A 12,983-nucleotide genomic window follows, 5' to 3' on the forward strand; every position below is an offset into this window, starting at 1 on the left:
GCCTCCTACCTCTTCCCCCTCCGAGACCGGCACGTTTCCTCGCGATCCCTTTTCGCAAACAAAAGACGGACGCCTGCGGTATCAGCTTGGTCCCGAAGCACCACGACGCGCTTGCTGGCTACACGCTCTCTTCTGACAAGGCTGACAGCTTCTCCGCACGCGACAGCCGAGGCCCTGTGAAACACGAGGAAGGCAAACACCGGTAACGTCTCGCAGGGGTCAGGAGGAAGTCAGGATGCACTCCATTCGGAGCCCGACGCGTTACCCAAAGGAATTACCCCAGCAGAACAAGAGGCAGGAACGATCGGTAGACAGGCAGACCACATGCACGGCAGCGATACCCCCGTCAGACTTGCAGGGCGCTTCCAGTCCCAGCCCGCTGCCGCGGCTCAGGCCGGCGGCTGGGGGAAAGACAAAGCCCCGCGCAGAGCTGCGGCGGCTGCCCGGGCAGCCCAGAGGCGGCGGGGGGGGGGGGGGGGGCGGCAGGTCGCCGCGGGCCGACCCCTCCCTCTCCCGGGCCCCGCCAGGCCGCCACAAGCGGCGAGCACCGGGGCCGCCCCGCCGCCGCTCCTCGCCTCCTCGCTGAGGTAGCGGCGCAGCCCCGACAGACAAAAAAAAAAAAAAAAAAAAAAAAAACCCAGCCCAAAATAGGCAGCACCGTGAGGAGCCCGCTGACCACCGTCGCTGCCGGGGAGACGAGAACGGCCGGCAGCCCCGCCGGTCCCGGGCCGGGCCGCCCGCCTCAGCCCGCCCGCCGCCGGCACCAGGCGCTCCCCGCCGCGGCCGAGCGCCGGCCCGCCGCATCCCCCGCCCCGCCCCCCCCGCTTCGGCCGCTGCCCGCCGGCCCCCGCCCGCCCGCCCGCCCGCCCTCAGGCCGAGCGCTCACCCAGCGCGCCGCCGCACGTCCCGGCCCGAAAGTCTTCCAGGCTGCCGGCGAAGGCTCCGCACCGCCACGGGCGCGGCGGCGCGCCGCGCGGGCTTGAAATGAACCCCACTTCCGGGGCCGTCTGCGTAACCCGTACGTGCGAGGCCGAAGCCCCGCCCCTAGGGGGCAAGCCGTTTCCGCGCACGCGCAAAAGCGGAATTGCGTCATACGCATGCGACGTCGCCGGAGACCACGCCCCCTTTGGCTTCAGTCCGGCACTGCGCATGCGCTGCCCTTAGTTTTGCCAGTACCTCTTCTGCGCATGCGCGAAAGCGGAATTGCGTCATACGCATGCGACGTCGCCGGAGACCACGCCCCCTTTGGCTTCAAGCCGGCACTGCGCATGCGCTGCCCTTAGTTTTGCCAGTACCTCTTCTGCGCATGCGCAGAAGCGGAATTGCGTCATCACCACGCGACTACTCCCCCAGACCACGCCCCCTTTGGCTTCAAGCCCCGTCTGCGCATGCGCTGCCCTTACTCTGCAGGGCGGCCACGCTGCTGCCGCCTGGCGAAAAAATTTCGGTACTGCAGCCAGTCTACCTAACAGACTGCACCCTTTATTAGACGAATGGAAGCGAGAAGGGAACTCTGCCCACGGCCCCTTAGCAAGTCGCCCGGCTTCACATCTCGCTGGATCAACTTCTTCCAGTGAACATATTCAATTCCACCAGTCTAGAGAAAAAGAGAAAAAAAAAAAAAAAAAAAAAAAAAAGAAAAAACAAAAGAATCACTCGAGAGACCAGGCATACACTTTTTTTTTTTTTTTTTCCTTATAAAAACACCAGCAACATTGTCTTCACGATAAAAGAGGCAATGAAACCTTTTCTTGTCAAATGTAAGGGCACTAAAGAGAAGGTAATTCGACAGACAAGACAGAAACCTCTCCAGCTCTTTCCCCACGTCTATTTGGCATTCGTTTCCAAAAACTTTCTCGGGTGAACGTCTTTTGTCTTTGAGCAGTGCGACAGGCGGTTTGCAAACGGCACAAGTCTCTGCTTTTGAAAAATCAACTCAGACTCTGTAATCACTTTAGATGGGGCACTTTGTGTTTCAGAGAAACAAAACCAACGCTGAGTCTTCCCTTGAACGACACAGGCCTGTTCACCTTTAAATCAGAGAAACAACGGACGTGGTTCTGATCCCTCAAGGAATCTGTACTTTCCAACAGACTGCACCGTCAGGATCAACAAAGCAGTTTCCTACCGTTTCGCCAGCGAGCCAGAGGACTGTCTCGAGACTAAGTTTCCTTGAACAAACACCGAAGAGATCTTCAAGACTCGGTCCAAATGGCTCCGTCAACCTTGAAATCGTAGTCCCCTTCAGCTCCACACCGCTTCATTCTGGGAACGCCCGCTAGAAAAAAAAGAAACAGTTTATTCAGTGTAACGATTCGATTGGTATACAAGCCTTCAAGGCTCCCAAGACCAAGCCTAAGAGGGTCAGGACCGTGCATGTTTGTACTCGCAGTGAAGCTCAACACCTTAGGCAACCCTCAGCCGAGACAACGGTGAAAAACTCACCGGCGCCGAACGTTTCCTCGTCTGTAAGCTGCCCATCCTTAGCATGCAGGACTCCACATTCAAAATTCACAGGTCCCGGAGAAAGAAAACCAAAAACTACAGGACAAACAGACAATCAAACAAAAGACCTCAAATAAGGTTTCCTCTAAGGACTGTTAGATACATCTTTTGTACACGACCTACGCACGGCAACATACGCTTCGTACCAGCTCCGTTACATGCTCAAGTAGCAGACGCCTCAGACTCTGCTTTCCATCACAGATTACGATTTTTTGATGACGTTACTAAAGCTGGTCATCTATTAGTACGATAGGTTATGCCAGTGCCTGAAATGATTTTCGATCTCAGACGCTGCACAGAAACGCCGCAGTTTTTCACTGCAATAAGCAATTGATACCTCAGTCGGTACACGTCACCGAGTGAGTGCTAGGAGTGAAAAGTTTACATTTACCTCTCGCTCTTCGACAGCCAATGAATCCGGTAAACAAAACAACATCTTTAGCACACCGGTACCGAAGACACAGCGCAAAACCCCCCGTTAATGTGCTCCTGTATTTGTTTTAATTTCAAAGTAGCCACTTCAACTGATAAAGACAGCCGATTCTCTACCTGTAACTCTACTCCTCCTTATTATCCTGCTACAGAAAGAAACAAACCGCTAGCATTTCTACGTAACGACTTATTTTTCCAGAGAAGAATAAAAAGCCACAACCGACCAACCAAAAAAAAAAAACCAAACAGAAACAAAACAAACAAAAAAAAAAAACCCCCAAAACAACTCACCTCCTACCTTCTGTGTCCCAGGATGAAAAGTTTCCTTCGGGTTCTTCCCAAATTTGTCATGACCCACAGGACTGAAATGCAAACGAAATACTGCTTTAGAGGAGAGCGAGCACACACCTCGACATTAAACCATGAACTGGCTGTAGTCGGAATCGATTGCGAGAAGAATCGTTCAAAGAGCCTCGCTGACGTGGAATTTTTTGCGGAAGAGCCATTTATTTCCCACACGACTAACCGCTGAGACTTCTTAAACTTCTTTCTGATTTTAAAAACAGAAACAACTAGGACCCTGCACGGAGATCACTTTTAAGCGTACCGTATTTACTTAGGAAGCACAGAACTTTATTCCCTCGTCCTTCGCTTCGGCTTTCTACGTAACTGTCGTGAGCGTTTTAGGAAGACTCGGTAACCTATCCTATTTCATAAGCTTCTCTTCCATCCCTTTGAAAACAACTCCAGGCACGTCAAATGAAAAACGAGCTGCTCGGCGTCAGGCTCGTACCCCAAAGATCCACAAGCAAGACCAGCTGCCTCGCTCAACGGAAAGACCTCACGTACAGCATTTCTTCCCAACTCGTGTTTCTACGTGACTGTCATTTTCGCCCCTTTTTTTTCCCCTACCGTGAATTTCTGGAGCTGCGCAGCACGCCACGGAGTGCCAAATGCAGTCTGTCTGAGGCACACCGAGCTGACACGGAGGTCACATCCGATGCGCCTCTCCATCATCGCTTACGCTAGGCCACCACGCCGACAGGATCTCCCGTAGTTCCCTTCGAAAGCAATTAAAAGGCTGAGATTAATTTAATTGACAAAAAAGCAGGTTTGTCGTGCAGCTGAAATTCGTTGACATAGTCGGTACCGAAACTCACGCTGGCTGTGAACGGGGTGAAATGGCAAAGGACCATCAGCCAGGCCCGAGGGAAGGCTCAAAGGCTGTACAAGCTAAAGAACAGCCAGGGAAGGGATTTTAGCCCGAGCCCAGGCGGGCAAAAGGAGATGACGTTAGTCCTGCTGCCTGCAGGCGTGTGGGAAAATCACCCCGGGGTGGGGGGGGGAACTCGAGAAAATTGCGTCCTAACGGAAGCAGGGTATTACGGAGAGCTTTTTTTAGGGTAGGATACAGCTACAGCCTCGAGGACGGTCGGCACGCACACAGCCTGTACCGCCACCGCTCCCTAAGCAGCGGCTCGGCGCACGCCGACAGCGGTGACGGAGGACGAGCTTAAGGCAAAAAGCCAAAAGCAAACCCCTCAAAGCCCAGAACCGTTCTCAGGAACACAGGAGTTAAGCCTAAAAGCGGTTGAAAGCTGCCTCCTACCTCTTCCCCCTCCGAGACCGGCACGTTTCCTCGCGATCCCTTTTCGCAAACAAAAGACGGACGCCTGCGGTATCAGCTTGGTCCCGAAGCACCACGACGCGCTTGCTGGCTACACGCTCTCTTCTGACAAGGCTGACAGCTTCTCCGCACGCGACAGCCGAGGCCCTGTGAAACACGAGGAAGGCAAACACCGGTAACGTCTCGCAGGGGTCAGGAGGAAGTCAGGATGCACTCCATTCGGAGCCCGACGCGTTACCCAAAGGAATTACCCCAGCAGAACAAGAGGCAGGAACGATCGGTAGACAGGCAGACCACATGCACGGCAGCGATACCCCCGTCAGACTTGCAGGGCGCTTCCAGTCCCAGCCCGCTGCCGCGGCTCAGGCCGGCGGCTGGGGGAAAGACAAAGCCCCGCGCAGAGCTGCGGCGGCTGCCCGGGCAGCCCAGAGGCGGCGGGGGGGGGGGGGGGGGCGGCAGGTCGCCGCGGGCCGACCCCTCCCTCTCCCGGGCCCCGCCAGGCCGCCACAAGCGGCGAGCACCGGGGCCGCCCCGCCGCCGCTCCTCGCCTCCTCGCTGAGGTAGCGGCGCAGCCCCGACAGACAAAAAAAAAAAAAAAAAAAAAAAAACCCAGCCCAAAATAGGCAGCACCGTGAGGAGCCCGCTGACCACCGTCGCTGCCGGGGAGACGAGAACGGCCGGCAGCCCCGCCGGTCCCGGGCCGGGCCGCCCGCCTCAGCCCGCCCGCCGCCGGCACCAGGCGCTCCCCGCCGCGGCCGAGCGCCGGCCCGCCGCATCCCCCGCCCCGCCCCCCCCGCTTCGGCCGCTGCCCGCCGGCCCCCGCCCGCCCGCCCGCCCGCCCTCAGGCCGAGCGCTCACCCAGCGCGCCGCCGCACGTCCCGGCCCGAAAGTCTTCCAGGCTGCCGGCGAAGGCTCCGCACCGCCACGGGCGCGGCGGCGCGCCGCGCGGGCTTGAAATGAACCCCACTTCCGGGGCCGTCTGCGTAACCCGTACGTGCGAGGCCGAAGCCCCGCCCCTAGGGGGCAAGCCGTTTCCGCGCACGCGCAAAAGCGGAATTGCGTCATACGCATGCGACGTCGCCGGAGACCACGCCCCCTTTGGCTTCAGTCCGGCACTGCGCATGCGCTGCCCTTAGTTTTGCCAGTACCTCTTCTGCGCATGCGCGAAAGCGGAATTGCGTCATACGCATGCGACGTCGCCGGAGACCACGCCCCCTTTGGCTTCAAGCCGGCACTGCGCATGCGCTGCCCTTAGTTTTGCCAGTACCTCTTCTGCGCATGCGCAGAAGCGGAATTGCGTCATCACCACGCGACTACTCCCCCAGACCACGCCCCCTTTGGCTTCAAGCCCCGTCTGCGCATGCGCTGCCCTTACTCTGCAGGGCGGCCACGCTGCTGCCGCCTGGCGAAAAAATTTCGGTACTGCAGCCAGTCTACCTAACAGACTGCACCCTTTATTAGACGAATGGAAGCGAGAAGGGAACTCTGCCCACGGCCCCTTAGCAAGTCGCCCGGCTTCACATCTCGCTGGATCAACTTCTTCCAGTGAACATATTCAATTCCACCAGTCTAGAGAAAAAGAGAAAAAAAAAAAAAAAAAAAAAAAAAAGAAAAAACAAAAGAATCACTCGAGAGACCAGGCATACACTTTTTTTTTTTTTTTTTCCTTATAAAAACACCAGCAACATTGTCTTCACGATAAAAGAGGCAATGAAACCTTTTCTTGTCAAATGTAAGGGCACTAAAGAGAAGGTAATTCGACAGACAAGACAGAAACCTCTCCAGCTCTTTCCCCACGTCTATTTGGCATTCGTTTCCAAAAACTTTCTCGGGTGAACGTCTTTTGTCTTTGAGCAGTGCGACAGGCGGTTTGCAAACGGCACAAGTCTCTGCTTTTGAAAAATCAACTCAGACTCTGTAATCACTTTAGATGGGGCACTTTGTGTTTCAGAGAAACAAAACCAACGCTGAGTCTTCCCTTGAACGACACAGGCCTGTTCACCTTTAAATCAGAGAAACAACGGACGTGGTTCTGATCCCTCAAGGAATCTGTACTTTCCAACAGACTGCACCGTCAGGATCAACAAAGCAGTTTCCTACCGTTTCGCCAGCGAGCCAGAGGACTGTCTCGAGACTAAGTTTCCTTGAACAAACACCGAAGAGATCTTCAAGACTCGGTCCAAATGGCTCCGTCAACCTTGAAATCGTAGTCCCCTTCAGCTCCACACCGCTTCATTCTGGGAACGCCCGCTAGAAAAAAAAGAAACAGTTTATTCAGTGTAACGATTCGATTGGTATACAAGCCTTCAAGGCTCCCAAGACCAAGCCTAAGAGGGTCAGGACCGTGCATGTTTGTACTCGCAGTGAAGCTCAACACCTTAGGCAACCCTCAGCCGAGACAACGGTGAAAAACTCACCGGCGCCGAACGTTTCCTCGTCTGTAAGCTGCCCATCCTTAGCATGCAGGACTCCACATTCAAAATTCACAGGTCCCGGAGAAAGAAAACCAAAAACTACAGGACAAACAGACAATCAAACAAAAGACCTCAAATAAGGTTTCCTCTAAGGACTGTTAGATACATCTTTTGTACACGACCTACGCACGGCAACATACGCTTCGTACCAGCTCCGTTACATGCTCAAGTAGCAGACGCCTCAGACTCTGCTTTCCATCACAGATTACGATTTTTTGATGACGTTACTAAAGCTGGTCATCTATTAGTACGATAGGTTATGCCAGTGCCTGAAATGATTTTCGATCTCAGACGCTGCACAGAAACGCCGCAGTTTTTCACTGCAATAAGCAATTGATACCTCAGTCGGTACACGTCACCGAGTGAGTGCTAGGAGTGAAAAGTTTACATTTACCTCTCGCTCTTCGACAGCCAATGAATCCGGTAAACAAAACAACATCTTTAGCACACCGGTACCGAAGACACAGCGCAAAACCCCCCGTTAATGTGCTCCTGTATTTGTTTTAATTTCAAAGTAGCCACTTCAACTGATAAAGACAGCCGATTCTCTACCTGTAACTCTACTCCTCCTTATTATCCTGCTACAGAAAGAAACAAACCGCTAGCATTTCTACGTAACGACTTATTTTTCCAGAGAAGAATAAAAAGCCACAACCGACCAACCAAAAAAAAAAAACCAAACAGAAACAAAACAAACAAAAAAAAAAAACCCCCAAAACAACTCACCTCCTACCTTCTGTGTCCCAGGATGAAAAGTTTCCTTCGGGTTCTTCCCAAATTTGTCATGACCCACAGGACTGAAATGCAAACGAAATACTGCTTTAGAGGAGAGCGAGCACACACCTCGACATTAAACCATGAACTGGCTGTAGTCGGAATCGATTGCGAGAAGAATCGTTCAAAGAGCCTCGCTGACGTGGAATTTTTTGCGGAAGAGCCATTTATTTCCCACACGACTAACCGCTGAGACTTCTTAAACTTCTTTCTGATTTTAAAAACAGAAACAACTAGGACCCTGCACGGAGATCACTTTTAAGCGTACCGTATTTACTTAGGAAGCACAGAACTTTATTCCCTCGTCCTTCGCTTCGGCTTTCTACGTAACTGTCGTGAGCGTTTTAGGAAGACTCGGTAACCTATCCTATTTCATAAGCTTCTCTTCCATCCCTTTGAAAACAACTCCAGGCACGTCAAATGAAAAACGAGCTGCTCGGCGTCAGGCTCGTACCCCAAAGATCCACAAGCAAGACCAGCTGCCTCGCTCAACGGAAAGACCTCACGTACAGCATTTCTTCCCAACTCGTGTTTCTACGTGACTGTCATTTTCGCCCCTTTTTTTTCCCCTACCGTGAATTTCTGGAGCTGCGCAGCACGCCACGGAGTGCCAAATGCAGTCTGTCTGAGGCACACCGAGCTGACACGGAGGTCACATCCGATGCGCCTCTCCATCATCGCTTACGCTAGGCCACCACGCCGACAGGATCTCCCGTAGTTCCCTTCGAAAGCAATTAAAAGGCTGAGATTAATTTAATTGACAAAAAAGCAGGTTTGTCGTGCAGCTGAAATTCGTTGACATAGTCGGTACCGAAACTCACGCTGGCTGTGAACGGGGTGAAATGGCAAAGGACCATCAGCCAGGCCCGAGGGAAGGCTCAAAGGCTGTACAAGCTAAAGAACAGCCAGGGAAGGGATTTTAGTCCGAGCCCAGGCGGGCAAAAGGAGATGACGTTAGTCCTGCTGCCTGCAGGCGTGTGGGAAAATCACCCCGGGGTGGGGGGGGGAACTCGAGAAAATTGCGTCCTAACGGAAGCAGGGTATTACGGAGAGCTTTTTTTAGGGTAGGATACAGCTACAGCCTCGAGGACGGTCGGCACGCACACAGCCTGTACCGCCACCGCTCCCTAAGCAGCGGCTCGGCGCACGCCGACAGCGGTGACGGAGGACGAGCTTAAGGCAAAAAGCCAAAAGCAAACCCCTCAAAGCCCAGAACCGTTCTCAGGAACACAGGAGTTAAGCCTAAAAGCGGTTGAAAGCTGCCTCCTACCTCTTCCCCCTCCGAGACCGGCACGTTTCCTCGCGATCCCTTTTCGCAAACAAAAGACGGACGCCTGCGGTATCAGCTTGGTCCCGAAGCACCACGACGCGCTTGCTGGCTACACGCTCTCTTCTGACAAGGCTGACAGCTTCTCCGCACGCGACAGCCGAGGCCCTGTGAAACACGAGGAAGGCAAACACCGGTAACGTCTCGCAGGGGTCAGGAGGAAGTCAGGATGCACTCCATTCGGAGCCCGACGCGTTACCCAAAGGAATTACCCCAGCAGAACAAGAGGCAGGAACGATCGGTAGACAGGCAGACCACATGCACGGCAGCGATACCCCCGTCAGACTTGCAGGGCGCTTCCAGTCCCAGCCCGCTGCCGCGGCTCAGGCCGGCGGCTGGGGGAAAGACAAAGCCCCGCGCAGAGCTGCGGCGGCTGCCCGGGCAGCCCAGAGGCGGCGGGGGGGGGGGGGGGGGCGGCAGGTCGCCGCGGGCCGACCCCTCCCTCTCCCGGGCCCCGCCAGGCCGCCACAAGCGGCGAGCACCGGGGCCGCCCCGCCGCCGCTCCTCGCCTCCTCGCTGAGGTAGCGGCGCAGCCCCGACAGACAAAAAAAAAAAAAAAAAAAAAAAAAACCCAGCCCAAAATAGGCAGCACCGTGAGGAGCCCGCTGACCACCGTCGCTGCCGGGGAGACGAGAACGGCCGGCAGCCCCGCCGGTCCCGGGCCGGGCCGCCCGCCTCAGCCCGCCCGCCGCCGGCACCAGGCGCTCCCCGCCGCGGCCGAGCGCCGGCCCGCCGCATCCCCCGCCCCGCCCCCCCCGCTTCGGCCGCTGCCCGCCGGCCCCCGCCCGCCCGCCCGCCCGCCCTCAGGCCGAGCGCTCACCCAGCGCGCCGCCGCACGTCCCGGCCCGAAAGTCTTCCAGGCTGCCGGCGAAGGCTCCGCACCGCCACGGGCGCGGCGGCGCGCCGCGCGGGCTTGAAATGAACCCCACTTCCGGGGCCGTCTGCGTAACCCGTACGTGCGAGGCCGAAGCCCCGCCCCTAGGGGGCAAGCCGTTTCCGCGCACGCGCAAAAGCGGAATTGCGTCATACGCATGCGACGTCGCCGGAGACCACGCCCCCTTTGGCTTCAGTCCGGCACTGCGCATGCGCTGCCCTTAGTTTTGCCAGTACCTCTTCTGCGCATGCGCGAAAGCGGAATTGCGTCATACGCATGCGACGTCGCCGGAGACCACGCCCCCTTTGGCTTCAAGCCGGCACTGCGCATGCGCTGCCCTTAGTTTTGCCAGTACCTCTTCTGCGCATGCGCAGAAGCGGAATTGCGTCATCACCACGCGACTACTCCCCCAGACCACGCCCCCTTTGGCTTCAAGCCCCGTCTGCGCATGCGCTGCCCTTACTCTGCAGGGCGGCCACGCTGCTGCCGCCTGGCGAAAAAATTTCGGTACTGCAGCCAGTCTACCTAACAGACTGCACCCTTTATTAGACGAATGGAAGCGAGAAGGGAACTCTGCCCACGGCCCCTTAGCAAGTCGCCCGGCTTCACATCTCGCTGGATCAACTTCTTCCAGTGAACATATTCAATTCCACCAGTCTAGAGAAAAAGAGAAAAAAAAAAAAAAAAAAAAAAAAAAGAAAAAACAAAAGAATCACTCGAGAGACCAGGCATACACTTTTTTTTTTTTTTTTTCCTTATAAAAACACCAGCAACATTGTCTTCACGATAAAAGAGGCAATGAAACCTTTTCTTGTCAAATGTAAGGGCACTAAAGAGAAGGTAATTCGACAGACAAGACAGAAACCTCTCCAGCTCTTTCCCCACGTCTATTTGGCATTCGTTTCCAAAAACTTTCTCGGGTGAACGTCTTTTGTCTTTGAGCAGTGCGACAGGCGGTTTGCAAACGGCACAAGTCTCTGCTTTTGAAAAATCAACTCAGACTCTGTAATCACTTTAGATGGGGCACTTTGTGTTTCAGAGAAACAAAACCAACGCTGAGTCTTCCCTTGAACGACACAGGCCTGTTCACCTTTAAATCAGAGAAACAACGGACGTGGTTCTGATCCCTCAAGGAATCTGTACTTTCCAACAGACTGCACCGTCAGGATCAACAAAGCAGTTTCCTACCGTTTCGCCAGCGAGCCAGAGGACTGTCTCGAGACTAAGTTTCCTTGAACAAACACCGAAGAGATCTTCAAGACTCGGTCCAAATGGCTCCGTCAACCTTGAAATCGTAGTCCCCTTCAGCTCCACACCGCTTCATTCTGGGAACGCCCGCTAGAAAAAAAAGAAACAGTTTATTCAGTGTAACGATTCGATTGGTATACAAGCCTTCAAGGCTCCCAAGACCAAGCCTAAGAGGGTCAGGACCGTGCATGTTTGTACTCGCAGTGAAGCTCAACACCTTAGGCAACCCTCAGCCGAGACAACGGTGAAAAACTCACCGGCGCCGAACGTTTCCTCGTCTGTAAGCTGCCCATCCTTAGCATGCAGGACTCCACATTCAAAATTCACAGGTCCCGGAGAAAGAAAACCAAAAACTACAGGACAAACAGACAATCAAACAAAAGACCTCAAATAAGGTTTCCTCTAAGGACTGTTAGATACATCTTTTGTACACGACCTACGCACGGCAACATACGCTTCGTACCAGCTCCGTTACATGCTCAAGTAGCAGACGCCTCAGACTCTGCTTTCCATCACAGATTACGATTTTTTGATGACGTTACTAAAGCTGGTCATCTATTAGTACGATAGGTTATGCCAGTGCCTGAAATGATTTTCGATCTCAGACGCTGCACAGAAACGCCGCAGTTTTTCACTGCAATAAGCAATTGATACCTCAGTCGGTACACGTCACCGAGTGAGTGCTAGGAGTGAAAAGTTTACATTTACCTCTCGCTCTTCGACAGCCAATGAATCCGGTAAACAAAACAACATCTTTAGCACACCGGTACCGAAGACACAGCGCAAAACCCCCCGTTAATGTGCTCCTGTATTTGTTTTAATTTCAAAGTAGCCACTTCAACTGATAAAGACAGCCGATTCTCTACCTGTAACTCTACTCCTCCTTATTATCCTGCTACAGAAAGAAACAAACCGCTAGCATTTCTACGTAACGACTTATTTTTCCAGAGAAGAATAAAAAGCCACAACCGACCAACCAAAAAAAAAAAACCAAACAGAAACAAAACAAACAAAAAAAAAAAACCCCCAAAACAACTCACCTCCTACCTTCTGTGTCCCAGGATGAAAAGTTTCCTTCGGGTTCTTCCCAAATTTGTCATGACCCACAGGACTGAAATGCAAACGAAATACTGCTTTAGAGGAGAGCGAGCACACACCTCGACATTAAACCATGAACTGGCTGTAGTCGGAATCGATTGCGAGAAGAATCGTTCAAAGAGCCTCGCTGACGTGGAATTTTTTGCGGAAGAGCCATTTATTTCCCACACGACTAACCGCTGAGACTTCTTAAACTTCTTTCTGATTTTAAAAACAGAAACAACTAGGACCCTGCACGGAGATCACTTTTAAGCGTACCGTATTTACTTAGGAAGCACAGAACTTTATTCCCTCGTCCTTCGCTTCGGCTTTCTACGTAACTGTCGTGAGCGTTTTAGGAAGACTCGGTAACCTATCCTATTTCATAAGCTTCTCTTCCATCCCTTTGAAAACAACTCCAGGCACGTCAAATGAAAAACGAGCTGCTCGGCGTCAGGCTCGTACCCCAAAGATCCACAAGCAAGACCAGCTGCCTCGCTCAACGGAAAGACCTCACGTACAGCATTTCTTCCCAACTCGTGTTTCTACGTGACTGTCATTTTCGCCCCTTTTTTTTCCCCTACCGTGAATTTCTGGAGCTGCGCAGCACGCCACGGAGTGCCAAATGCAGTCTGTCTGAGGCAC

General features: G+C 53.9%; 3 long non-coding RNA genes across 6 annotated transcripts; all 3 read right to left on the minus strand.

Annotated features, from left to right (window-relative positions):
- Positions 1 to 1,478: 1,478 nt before the first annotated feature.
- Positions 1,479 to 2,541, minus strand: LOC308057501. 2 transcript variants are annotated; one of them, XR_013925303.1, is made up of 3 exons: positions 2,446 to 2,541; positions 2,129 to 2,278; positions 1,479 to 1,597 (listed from the first exon to the last, which is right to left on the minus strand). It is a non-coding gene; the product is annotated as an uncharacterized lncRNA (long non-coding RNA). The 2 variants fall into 2 exon arrangements; XR_013925304.1 differs by lacking the exon at positions 1,479 to 1,597 and adding an exon at positions 1,864 to 2,030.
- Positions 2,542 to 6,014: 3,473 nt separating this feature from the next.
- On the minus strand, positions 6,015 to 7,077 carry LOC308057498. 2 transcript variants are annotated; one of them, XR_013925296.1, is made up of 3 exons: positions 6,982 to 7,077; positions 6,665 to 6,814; positions 6,015 to 6,133 (listed from the first exon to the last, which is right to left on the minus strand). It is a non-coding gene; the product is annotated as an uncharacterized lncRNA (long non-coding RNA). The 2 variants fall into 2 exon arrangements; XR_013925297.1 differs by lacking the exon at positions 6,015 to 6,133 and adding an exon at positions 6,400 to 6,566.
- A 3,474-nt stretch (positions 7,078 to 10,551) lies between these two features.
- Positions 10,552 to 11,614, minus strand: LOC308057502. 2 transcript variants are annotated; one of them, XR_013925305.1, is made up of 3 exons: positions 11,519 to 11,614; positions 11,202 to 11,351; positions 10,552 to 10,670 (listed from the first exon to the last, which is right to left on the minus strand). It is a non-coding gene; the product is annotated as an uncharacterized lncRNA (long non-coding RNA). The 2 variants fall into 2 exon arrangements; XR_013925306.1 differs by lacking the exon at positions 10,552 to 10,670 and adding an exon at positions 10,937 to 11,103.
- Between the last annotated feature and the right edge of the window lie 1,369 nt (positions 11,615 to 12,983).

This window comes from Falco punctatus (assembly GCF_963210335.1).
Source record: "Falco punctatus genome assembly, contig: scaffold_211, whole genome shotgun sequence".
Taxonomy (NCBI): Eukaryota; Metazoa; Chordata; class Aves; order Falconiformes; family Falconidae; genus Falco; species Falco punctatus.